General features: G+C 36.8%; 1 protein-coding gene and 1 non-coding gene across 5 annotated transcripts in view; one reads left to right on the top strand and one right to left on the bottom strand.

The window, feature by feature from the left end:
• The window catches only part of BckdhA (Branched chain keto acid dehydrogenase E1 subunit alpha), a 336,705-nt gene that overhangs the window by 304,160 nt on the left and 19,671 nt on the right, over positions 1 to 12,874 (bottom strand). The gene's annotated exons all lie outside the window — the stretch shown is intronic.
• TRNAL-CAA (transfer RNA leucine (anticodon CAA)) lies at positions 3,744 to 3,817 on the top strand. The gene has a single exon. It is a non-coding gene; the product is annotated as a tRNA-Leu (tRNA).

Raw genomic sequence — 12,874 nt, 5'->3', positions numbered from 1 at the left:
AGAAAATTCAGAAGAATATCACTGATTTTATACAAAAAGTGATATTATGTAAAAAATGTAATGTTAATATACAGTATGCACCTTTGCTTAACGGAGTTTATGTATTTTTATTTTGACATTAAACTTCCGAAAATATTTACCATGTGTCATCCGAAAAAACGCGTCAACCAAAGTGGCTCTGCCCCCTTTATTTCAGATAAACAGGGTTCTACTGTATATTTTAAGATTAACATAATCTAAAAAAGAATTCTGTGTTTGTCAAAAAATAGCATTTGCAGAATTTAAAATGAAACATTTTCTTCTTCCACCCAGAATGAATTCGGCAAACCCGCAATGAACATCCTGGAGAAAGAAATTTAAATTAGTACAGCTGGAATCATATTTGGCTTATTTAACCAAACTAGGGTTACAAAATTGGAATTCGGAATCTTAGTTGGCTTTGCAGTATATCACAATAGTCATCTCCAGGTTCTTAGGTGTAAAGGATCATCCAGTATGTTGCAAAACATTGAGAAACTTCCCTCTACATCACACTTGAAGCAAGTGGGATCTTCGACTTCAAAAACACTCACATCAAAATTTTCTCCTTTCTTTATTTCACATATCTTGCACATAATTTGATACCCCTGTTTTTTTCAAGCACTAGTTTCACTTTTTCATTTCATTTTCTCTCCTTTTCAGAGACGGTTCAAATACATGTATTTACTGTCTGGCTCCATGGCTAAATGGTTAGCGTGTTGGCATTTGTTCATAGGGGTCCCAGGTTTGATTCCCGGCAGGGTTGGGAATTTTAACCATCATTGGTTAATTTCACTGGCTCGAGGGCTGGGTGTATGCGTCGTCTTCATCATCAATTCATCCTCATCACGACGTGCAGGTCGCCTACGGGAGTCAAATCAAAAGACCTGCACCTGGCGGACCAAACATGTCCTCGGACACTCCCAGCACTAAAAGTCATACGCCATTTCATTTATATGTAATTACTAGTGAAAAACAGTCCTCACAGCTAAATGGTTAGCATGCAGGCCTTTGTACCAGGGGGTCCTGGATTCAATTCCCGTCTGGATTGCGGATTTTAACCTTCATTGGTTAATTCCAATGGCTCAGAGACTGTGTAATTGTCTCTCTCTCTCTCATCTTCAGCATTAGAATTCACAACAGATAAGGTCCCATCCTCATAGACACGCAGGTCGCCTATTTGGTGTCAACTCAAGAGACCTACACCAGGTCTCTTCGGGGGCCATTATTATTATTATTATTATTATTATTATTATTATTATTATTATATACTAGGGAAAAGATGTTGAAGAGATAACGGATGAACTGATGACGATTTGAATTGAGAATGGGCAGTAAAAATGTAGTTGAAAGAAGGTGGAGTTGCAAAAAAAAAAAAAAAAAAAAAAAAGTGTTAAGACCTAAAAAAGGCTAAACAGGACAATAAGCCAAAAAAGAAAAAAAGACAAACAAACCCCTCCATTTTCTGGCCTACAATGACCACAAAAGAACATATATTATGGTGGGCCTCGTCTTCGGACAGTCGAGAAAAAAAGGATATTTCCTCAACTTCTGAGTGCTACATGTCACAATGTCAAAACAAACAGTTCTACAATAACATAGTTTAACTGTGGAATACATTTTGGTCTATGCTTTGCCTTTGACTGCTCCGCTGCCATGTCCGAGAAAAAAACAAATGAGTTAATAAAAATAGTACATTTAATGTATTTAATCTTTATGTAAAAAGCCTCCGTGGCTCAGGCGGCAGCATGCCGGTCTCTCATCGCTGGATACCGTGGTTCAAATCCCGGTCATTCCATGTGAAATTTGTGCTGGACAAAGCGGAGACGGGACAGGTTTTCTCCGGGTACTCCGGTTTTCCCTGTCATCTTTCATTCCAGCAACACTCTCCAATATCATTTCATTTGTCAATCATTCCCCCAGAGGAGTGCAACAGGCTTCGGCAGCCAGCACAATTTCTATCCTCGCCGCTAGATGGAGGCTTCATTCATTCCATTCCTGACACGGTCAAATGACTGGAAAGCAGGCTGAGGATTTTCATTTAAAAAGGTATCAATGACACAGCAACGAACCAGAAAGGTGTAAGACAGGGTTACAGTTTGTCCCATTAATTTTTAATGTTTGTCTAGAAGAGGCAGTAAACAAAATCAAAACTCCAAGATCTGTGAATGAAAATGCCATTTTATCAGCGTCTACAAGGTGCTGGAGAAATTGCTGAAAGGTACAAGCACGGTCAGAAAGCAATACAAGATTAAAAATAAATAAATCTAGAACAAAAGTAATGGAATGCAGCTGAATGATGCCAAGTGATACAGGAAACATCAGACTAGGAACTGAAATGTAAAAAGTTGTTTTAACAGGCTTAGCGATGAGTTTATTGGTCAAAAAATCAGAAGAAGTGTATATAGTTATCTGGGTACTAAAATAACCAATTATCCAACGATGGCAGAAGTAAGAATGATAAAAATGCAGACTAGCCCAAGCAAGGAAAAAAAAAAAAAAAAAAAAAAAAAAGAACAACTTGTTCACATCAAACATTGAGATGCATACTATCAAGATGATTCTGAGGACAATGTGGTGTGTGCCATTGTATGGAAGGGAAATATGGATAATACTTGGAAGAGAAAGAGAACAAAGTCTTTGAAATTTGGTGCTATACGAGAATGTTAAAAGCAAAATGGATCACTAATTAAGAGATGCAATCAAGTTCGTGAGAGGAGAATAATCTGGTGGATGAGTATATAGATGAGGTGGACTACGTAAGTGATAGAATGATGACTTGATACAGTTAAGGACAGAGAATTGAGTAAAGGATTTCAACCAAGTGTATAAATTCTGGTGATACTGGAGATAGAAATATATGGAAGTGACTGTCATGGAAGACTTCAATGCAATGGTGTGATGTGACAGAAGATATACAGCACGTTCATACGACAATCTAGAGACACCTAGGACTTGTTCAATTAGATTTAGAAGAAAGTATACAGGGCAAGAATGGTAGCAGTAGGCAAACATATGAATGGCACAACAAACAGATTAGAGTAGATTAAGGTTGCATCAGTTAGGAGAACTGAATCACACCAGTCGATGAACCAAGGACACAAGTAAAACCACCAAGCAAGATAACCCCAATTATAGGTGGACTCACTGTAATACAAGAACATCTAGTATAAACATTTAAAAAAGTAAATATATATAATCGAAAGCGACTTTCAACCTATTAGGTCGTGTTACGTACATTTAGTACGTGTTGAAGAGATGTTAGGTACAGAACAAAAATGGCCAACCAGACACCAGTGGGATCCGAACCCACAACCTCCCGATTTTGCGTCGCCTGCTCTACCAATTGAGCTATGGTGGCCTAGGCCATCTTTGTTCTGTTGGAAAGGATCTAAGCTACAGGTATGGTACACTACCATCACACTGTAGAGTGCGTTTAAGTTGCCCGTTGAGGGCCAAGTCAATGAATATTGAATTTTCACGACCACATTGTAATCGAAAGCGACTTGCCATTTTTGTTCTGTACTTAACATCTCTTCAACACGTACTAAATGTACGTAACACGACCTAATAGGTTGAAAGTCGCTTTCGATTACAATGTGGTCGTGAAAATTCAATATTCATTGACTTGGCCCTCAACGGGCAACTTAAACGCACTCTACAGTGTGATGGTAGTGTACCATACCTGTAGCTTAGATCCTTTCCAACAGAACGAAGATGGCCTAGGCCACCATAGCTCAATTGGTAGAGCAACCGACGCAAAATCGGGAGGTTGTGGGTTCAGATCCCACTGGTGTCTGGTTGGCCATTTTTGTTCTGTACTCAACATCTCTTCAACACGTACTAAATGTACGTAACACGACCTAATAGGTTGAAAGTCGCTTTCGATTACAATGTGGTCGTGAAAATTCAATATTCATTAAATATATATATATTTGACAAATACAATATAATCAATTATTGTCCAGCTTGTACACTATGGTATTATGCGTGGCAACTAGACACCATTTACTGTTTTGGTTATAATTCAGATTATTTTAGTCAAATTACACATCACAATTTTTGAAATCAATTACCAGGGGATAGTAATATTTGACTGTCATGATCCTTTTATTCTTTAATTACATCACACAAAAGACATTAACCATGAAGTATTTCATTTCTATTTATTGGAGGTAAATTTTATACAGGTCTTTACAAATGACAGACCTCAAGTGAGTTTTATGTTTTTATAATACACTAAATACTGCTAAGCAAAATGCACTGAATACCCAGAGATCACTGTCAGAATTTCTAAAATAAATGTTCAAACCCATTTTAACTTAAGTGCCTAGCTTTTAGCATTTGTGATAAATGGAAAGCATCTCAAAAACACTACGAGTGTCTTCATGTTCTGTGGCCATTGCAGGAGTAACCAATTTGGCTTAAAATTATTAGTTTTTGCAAAATAATTCCTGTAAAACAGTTTTCTTTTGATAGAATTACCGTATGTGTTGAAACAAAAACCATTAAAATATTGACTCCACTGACAAAAATTTATCTTGACTAGGAGATCTCCTTCATGCTTAAAGTTCAAAATATCTCAAGCAATACAGCCAATCAAACTGTACCCCTTAATTGCATATAATACTTATCTTCTAAGCCCATCAAATTATGTATCAATCTGTACATGACAAAGTTTGAATATACTGAGAATTTTACATGCGAAGAGTCCACTGCAAAAATGATGGATGTCATTTGGATGCACTTTCCCAGAAAATGAAAATATAAAAGCGAAGACTCATAATTCCATTCATAAACTAATACTGAGTATATAAACAGGGTACACAATGAATCCAGTAAAAATGAACCTCACATAGAGTGATATTTTTGGATTAAGTGCAAAATGAAAAGCACAAAAACGCTGAATGTTACATCTCATTGAAGAAGTAAGTGTGTCCATTTGTAACTCTCATTACATTTTCACAAGTAATTTAATGGTGTTAAATTAGTTATCAAGTTTACAATAAATGAATTAGCTTTTATAAGGCTATGTTCTATTCTTGGACGATATAATTTAAAAAAATCACATGGTGTAAAGTCTTTTAGAACTTAGTTATGTGGAAGTGAGATGAAGAAATCTCTGCCTTTTGGACCACAGAATTGAGCCAAATGTTACTGGTCTCTGTATTTCTCCTGAGAAATTGGTCGCTGTCCTTTATATAGGAGACCAGGAAGGAGAAATTCGCCTGCTACAAATTCCTGGCTCCTTATGGGATTGACAGACCTTACTACACTTGATTGCCAGGCACCGTTGCCGTACTAGGTGAGTGTGACCTGCTTCAAACAGTATCTGCCTGATAGTTTGAGGGAAAGGGATATATCTTTTTGAACATAAGCTGCTAAAATAAGGTCCAGCTTTGCAGGAGTACCTGGTCTACATCGATAACTTGAAAAGGCGATGGTTTCACTAGGGAAGATTGAAACACGTGAATCCAGTCTTCTGGCAATTCTGCGTATGATTTTGTGTATATTAGGGTCATGTTACGATAACATTCGAGGTAAGAATGTCCCTGTGTTTGGAAAGTGACTTTGATTGCTTCCAGTCTTTTTGCAACTGATACTACATAATGTAAAAACCTGAACACTGTGTAGTTCTTATTCTGCTCCCTGCATGAGTCACAAAAAATTTCCAGGTGTTTAACCTTAGTATCAAGTTTTGTAAAAATGAAGTTATGGAGCATTAACACAACCTAATAAGAATCCTTCCCTCCTACAGTCTCAGGGTAACAGCAGAAAAATGATTCAGATACTGATAAAACATGGATGTTGAAGGAATACCATGACAGCTGTCTCCTGCAGTAAACATCATTATTAGAGATATTTGGCATGTGTAGGTTTTTCTGAAAATCCATTGTGATTGAGTCGTGATCTTCCTTTTTCATGCTTGATTTTCTCGCATCTCTTTTCCTTACACAGAACGTGTCAGCTGTTAGATTGTAAACATTCTGATCTATTTCAAGCTTTTGTAGTTGTGATTCCAAATCAGTCTTTTCATCAGGTTTCAAAGAACTCACCAATAACCAAAAGAAGGCATGTTGTTCATCATAGGACGCCATTTCATTAAACCCTTTAATTATATGATTTCTTTCCACTTCAGATACGGTTTCAAATCACTCAAGTCTTTTGCATTCACAGTCAGGCCCAGATTCATGTGTACATAACATCATCATCTTCTTCATGACATCAGGCATTCTGCCATGCTTTAACCTCTTCTTTGTGTTGTTTTCACTGTTTGTCCCACACACCACATCAGAATCAGTTTCAGGATTATCGCTCATAGTAATAATATATTTTGCACTTAACAAAATAATAAGCAAAACACAGGAAATGTCCACTATGCAGAAGAATGTGTCACAAACCAACAGACTTCATTATCAATAACAACACTGGAAAAGACACAATGAATCGTGGGAATAAAATGACTACCATTATTCTTGCATTGTATACTAATGACATATACCATTCTTGCAGTGAATACCAAATTTTCTTTTCCTCATATTTCATGCACTATCCACGATTTTGACTTCGCCTTTTAACAACATATTCTATGCCATATAAAGAATATAATGGTACCCTTAGCTCATTTTCAATGAAAAAGTGACATCCATCATTTTTGCAGTAGACTCTTCATGTTCTTTCCATCATAAATATTTTTTAGTGTATGATAGAGTTGATTTTCTTTTAAAGATTCTGACTGCATGACATAGCAGCACGCTGAATAACATAACTGAACAATATTAATTAGTCCATATTGTCAAATAATCAACCTAGTGTCACTGACTGGAAGGTCAGAAGAAGTGACTGATTTTATGGAGAAGGAGATTAATGATATGATGGGAATGAGTGAGGATACACTCTCTACTGGAGTGTAGGACATATGACAAAGAATCGAGTGGGGATAATAAACAAGATCTTAGATGAGTATGTAGATAAAGTGGACTACATAAGTGATAGAATGATGACTTGATACAGTTAAGGACAGAGAATGGAGTAAAGGATTTCAACCAAGTGTATAAATTCCGGAGACACTGGAGCTACGGCGACAATGGGACAGGAAAGGGCTTGGACTGGGAAGGAGGCGGCCGTGGCCTTAATTAAGGTATAGCCCCAGCATTTGCGTGGTGTGAAAATGGGAAACCTCGGAAAACCATCTTCAGGGCTGCCGACAGTGGGGTTCAAACACACTATCTCCCAAATACTGGATACTGGCCACAGTTAAGTGACTGCAGCTATCGAGCTCAATAGGAGAAAGATATATATGGAAGTGACTGTCATGGAAGATTTTTAATGCAATGGTGTGATGTGACAGAAAAGGAATGAAAGAAGTAACTGGATACTTTAGATATGGACATTTGGTGGATTTTTGTGTGAGAAATGGGTCAAGAGTGGGCAATACGTGGTTCAGGAAGAAGAATAGTAAAAAGATTACAAGATATGGACAGAGAAACAGAAGGACAAAGACAAAAATTGATTACTTCTTGGTGGAAAGAGCAAATTGTAGACAGACATTAGCTGTAACAGCCTTGCAAGAAATAGCCACTGATGGAGACCACAGAGTAGTGGTAGCAAAAAAACAGTAGAAAAAAAGTGAAAATTAAAGAAATAACGGATAAGAAAAAAGTATAGAAAATCAAAGATATGGAAGTAAATGAAAACACATACCTAGAACTGAGGTGGAGATTGTGGAAGTGGAATGAGGTATGTACAAGAAGGCATTTGGAAGCTGTGCAGAGAATGCTTGTGGCAGAATAGTTGAAAGAGTCCTCCATGATAGAATGAGAGAGTAAAGGAAGCAGTGAAATATAAGAAAGCTTGGCAATTATGGAATAGGGATAAAACGGGAGACAGTAGAAGAAAATATCAGAAAATGAAAAAAGGTGTAAGAAAGTAATAAGTGAATAAAAGCTGATAAGGATTTATACGAGAGTTGGAAGATTATGTGTATAGCAGTAAAAGGATGCTGTACAGACTTGTAAGAAGGAAGAGAAAAGGAATATTCTACACAAAGCATGTAAAAGGGGAATGAAGGAGAGATAATAACACAAACAGAAGGGATCAAGAAAAGATGAAATCACTTTGATGAACTCCTGAATGTGAGAAGGGGTGTAGATTAGATGATGGAGGCACAGCGTGAGGAGACAGAATCTAAGAGTGAAATCATAATGGAATAAGTGAAAACTGCTGTCAAACGAATGAAAGTGGGAAAAGCAATGGGACTGAATGAACTGCACATGTAAATGATAAAAGTAGCAGGACCTGTTGGTCTACAATGGTTGTATAGGCTATTTAGTTGTATTTGTAGGGAAAAATCTGTACCAAATGACAAGAGTAGAGGAGTAATAATATCTATATTTAAGAAAGGGTACAAGAAGATATGTGATAAATATCGAGGAATTATACACATATCTCAGATAGTAAAAATAATTGAAAGTGTACTAGAAAAGAGAATGAGACCCCCATCATTAGCATGAGGCTGTTAATGGGAAAACTTTAGGAATAGAGAAAAGATAGGTGATGACATTACTTTATTAAGAAAAGGCTTCTGATAATGTACCCTAAATGTAACTTAAAAGCTTTTCAGTCTGTCGAACACACAAGTTAAATATAAATATTACACTATAACATACCTGTAAAAAAGCACATTAAACACGGAATAGAAAAACACAGCATTAAACAAAGAATGACATGTTTCGTACTTCCTTTTCATAAGACCAAATGTCCAGCCACAAAAAAATATTTGTATGATCCACTGACAGAAATGAAATCATTATTTCTTCATGTAAACCTGACATAACTCTTCACGTAGTAATGTTATATTTATTTTGTACGACACACTTGTCAGCATGAAGAAATAAACCACAACACCTATGACCAGCCTCCTGTGTTAAAATTACCAGTTACAAAATATGCAGTCAAGTAAATGTCTTTACCTGTAGGCGAACAGGGGTAATTAGAACATGGGGTAATTAGAACACTATAAATTCCAAAAAAAAATTAATGATATTTCTGCATTCCCACACATTATAAAGTGTCACTCACTTTGTGCAAGAGTTTTTTCTAACTGCCCTATCAATTTTGTAATTTATTTTCCTACATATGGTATTTATATGATAATGTTCTAATTACCCTGGCCCGGTCTCAAAAGCCAAGAACTTTATTGAGAAACCATACCTTAAGCTGCCAATGTTAAATTCCCACTGCTACTCAAGATATGGTTTTGTTAGACTGCACAGCTTACTTCCACGGTCATTTTGAAGACTTTTCTGTATGGTCACATCAGTGTCACTCCTTTCATCACACAGTTCAAGGATCAAACTAACAGATGGCACTCAAATCTAAAAATTGATACTTCTTGCCCTTTCCGCCTTTTTCTTTTGTAGCATAAAATTTTGTCACTCGACTTAAGGCATGGTTTCCTGAAGTGTGTCACAGATATGTAACAACTTTGGTATGTAGATATCATTTGTCCCAATGTCTGGCTCCATGGCTACATGGTTAGCGTGCTGGCCTTTGGTCACAGGGGTCCCAGGTCGATTCCCGGCAGAGTTGGGAATTTTAACCATAATTGGTTAATTCCCCTGACACAGGGACTGCGTGTATATGCTGTCTTGTTCATCATTTCATCCTCACCACGATGCGCAGGTCGCCTACGGGGGTCAAATCAAAAGACCTGGACCAGGCCTCTCCGGAGGCCACGCGCCATTATTATTATTATTATTATTATTATTTGTCCCAATGCCACTTCCATTGGATTTTTTCGCTGATGCTTTCTCCCCCAACTGCATGCCATTTATGCTTTTTATTTCAGCATGGGTGGTGTTACGCTGAATATTATGGAGAGAGACATATATTACTTAGAATACCCACTCGTTTTACCCTATTATGATACTCTTTACTCCTAAACAGGCAGGAAAATAACTCATATAACTCTGCTAGCTTAAGTACTTGAGATTGTTGCACACAGACTTGCTGACTTGACTTGACAGTCAGCTACGAAGTACCGTGTGGCAATGACAATATTAAGGTCACAATGGGTTGGGTCGGATCACTTTGGTTCTCCCTGCGGTTTGGAAACAGAAGAAACTTGTATTAACAGCATGTTGAAAGGGAGAAAGCAGACATTTCAGTTGGGCAGGCATGCATTCTACACATTCAACACATTGCCAATGCAAATGGGGACTAAGAATTTTGTGCATCCCTCACTGATATTATAGTTTTTAAAAATTATAATTCTCTGTACAAGGCATTTATTTAAAATAATTTTGTAGTGGATATAAATGTGTTATTATCTTTAAAGTACATAGATTTGTGTAAAATATATTGTTAAAATGTAATATTATATTAGTTTGATTCACGTATATATTGATTTTTGAGATGGACACACACTAAGGAAAAAAATCTATTTGCATAAAAATCTGGGCTCTATGGATACGAGTAGGTTTTCTATAAACGTAGATTAGGAAAACAGTAACTGCAGCACTCTTAACCATGTAAACCACAATTTTGACAGACTCTGCAGAAGTGAGAAAACCATTACAAATTAAACTGATAACTTTAAGCTACAGTGATAAACTCTTGCAAGTTTGAAATCTTGTTCTGGGACAATTAAGGCTATGATACAAAAAGAAATATTATCACATTCAGATGATGCATTTTGATGTTGCATAATTTTAAATTTGAGGTTTGTCAATAGAATGCCAAAGCGCACATTCTTTTTTCGTTCCGATTACAACAGTTGCAGATACAAACAGGGGAAAAAAAGGTTGTATATCACTGTTAAATGGAGAAAGAATGGAGCTATAATGTGGTACAATTAGATTTGAGATTGGTGCACCCATTCACTCTTTATTAAAGTTTAAACTGACTTATTCAAACTTCTGAATCCAACAGTTATTAATCAATACCACTCAGTAGTTTCTGTGCTGTCACAACCTAAAGACCATGGAATCCTTAATGGTAATACTTCAAAATAGGCCTACATAAGAGATGAGCAAGTGGGTATGGGAAAGAGGTTATGCACATGTATTAACAGGATAACTCACTCAGGATCAATTGGAATGATACTTTGGCATCATGCATTCACTCAGTTCGGATGACCCTCCTTTAACGATAGATTTTCTTAATTAGCATTTTCTACAATATATCTATGTTCCTGTAAAGCAGGAATTCGTGCCGATGTCCTTTGTAAACCAGATGCGAATGTTGGCCGGTATGTGAATGGAGAGTTGCTATAGTAGCCCCTGTGTATAAAGGAAAGGGTGATAGACATAAAGCTGAAAATGACAGGCCAGTAAGTTTGACATGCATTGTATGTAAGCTTTGGGAAGGCATTCTTTCTGATTATATTAGACATGTTTGTGAAATTAATAACTGGTTCGATAGAAGGCAATTCGGTTTTAGGAAAGGTTATTCCACTGAAGCTCAACTTGTAGGATTCCAGCAAGATATAGCAGATATCTTGGATTCTGGAGGTCAAATGGACTGTATCGCGATTGACCTGTCTAAAGCATTTGATAGGGTGGATCACAGGAGACTACTGGCAAAAATGAGTGCAATTGGGCTAGACAAAAGAGTGACTGAATGGGTTGCTATATTTCTAGAAAATAGATCTCAGAGAATTAGAGTAGATGAAGCTCTATCTGACCCTGTAATAATTAAGACGGGAATTCCTCAAGGCAGTATTATCAGACCTTTAAGGAGTGGAATCGGAGGTAAGGCTTTTTGCGGATGATGTTATTCTCTATAGAGTGATAAATAAGTTACAAGATTGTGAGCAACTGCAACGTGACCTTGAAAATGTTGTGAGATAGACAGCAGGCAATGGTATGTTGATAAACGGGGTTAAAAGTCAGGTTGTGAGTTTTACAAATAGGAAAAGTCCTCTCAGTTTTAATTACTGCATTGATGGGGTGAAAGTTCCTTTTGGGGATCATTGTAAGTATCTAGGTGTTAATATAAGGAAAGATCTTCATTGGGGTAATCACATAAATATGATTGTAAATAAAGGGTACAGATCTCTGCACATGGTTATGAGGGTGTTTAGGGGTTGTAGTAAGGATGTAAAGGAGAGGGCATATAAATCTCTGGTAAGACCCCAACTAGAGTATGGTTCCAGTGTATGGGACCCTCACCAGGATTACCCGATTCAAGAACTGGAAAAAAATCCAAAGAAAAGCAGCTCGATTTGTTCTGGGTGATTTCCGACAAAAGAGTAGCATTACAAAAATGTTGCAAAGTTTGGGTTGGGAAGAATTGAGAGAAAGAAGAAGAGCTGCTCGACTAAGTGGTATGTGATTGAAATAATAACATTAAGTTATTTATTAGACCACCTAATCAATACAAAATCGTCTTGGATAATATACATAAATTTGTTAACTAATAGTGGTACATGTTTCGCCTTCCCTGAAGACCTCATGAGCCATAGTCTTAACCTTAAATTAAAAATAAGCGTCTAAATAACATGTAATAATGAAATGAATTTTAAAATCTTGAAGAGTTTTGAAGTAAAATAACATTAAAAATGTACCGGGCGGTACACCTCCACGCCGCTAGTTTAAAAATGTGCGCCACTTGAAACTCCTCTGCTGGAGGAAGTCTGAACTTTATCTACGGTATTAATTTTCTACTTTATCAGAAGATGTCACTACCTGGAAATTTTGGAGTTTTTGAACTGTGTCATTTTCGACGTATTTTTGTTTTGCTTGTAGTAAGAAGTGTGAACTTTCTCTTCTAGAGGACACTACTGAAAAACTACAATGGTGCACCCTAGTGCGACATGAAAGAACTATTTTTTTGGAGAAATTTTTATTTCAAA

The sequence above is a fragment of the Anabrus simplex genome, chromosome 2 (genome assembly GCF_040414725.1).
Source record: "Anabrus simplex isolate iqAnaSimp1 chromosome 2, ASM4041472v1, whole genome shotgun sequence".
NCBI lineage: Eukaryota > Metazoa > Arthropoda > Insecta > Orthoptera > Tettigoniidae > Anabrus > Anabrus simplex.
This window is presented reverse-complemented; position numbering and strand designations above follow the sequence as displayed.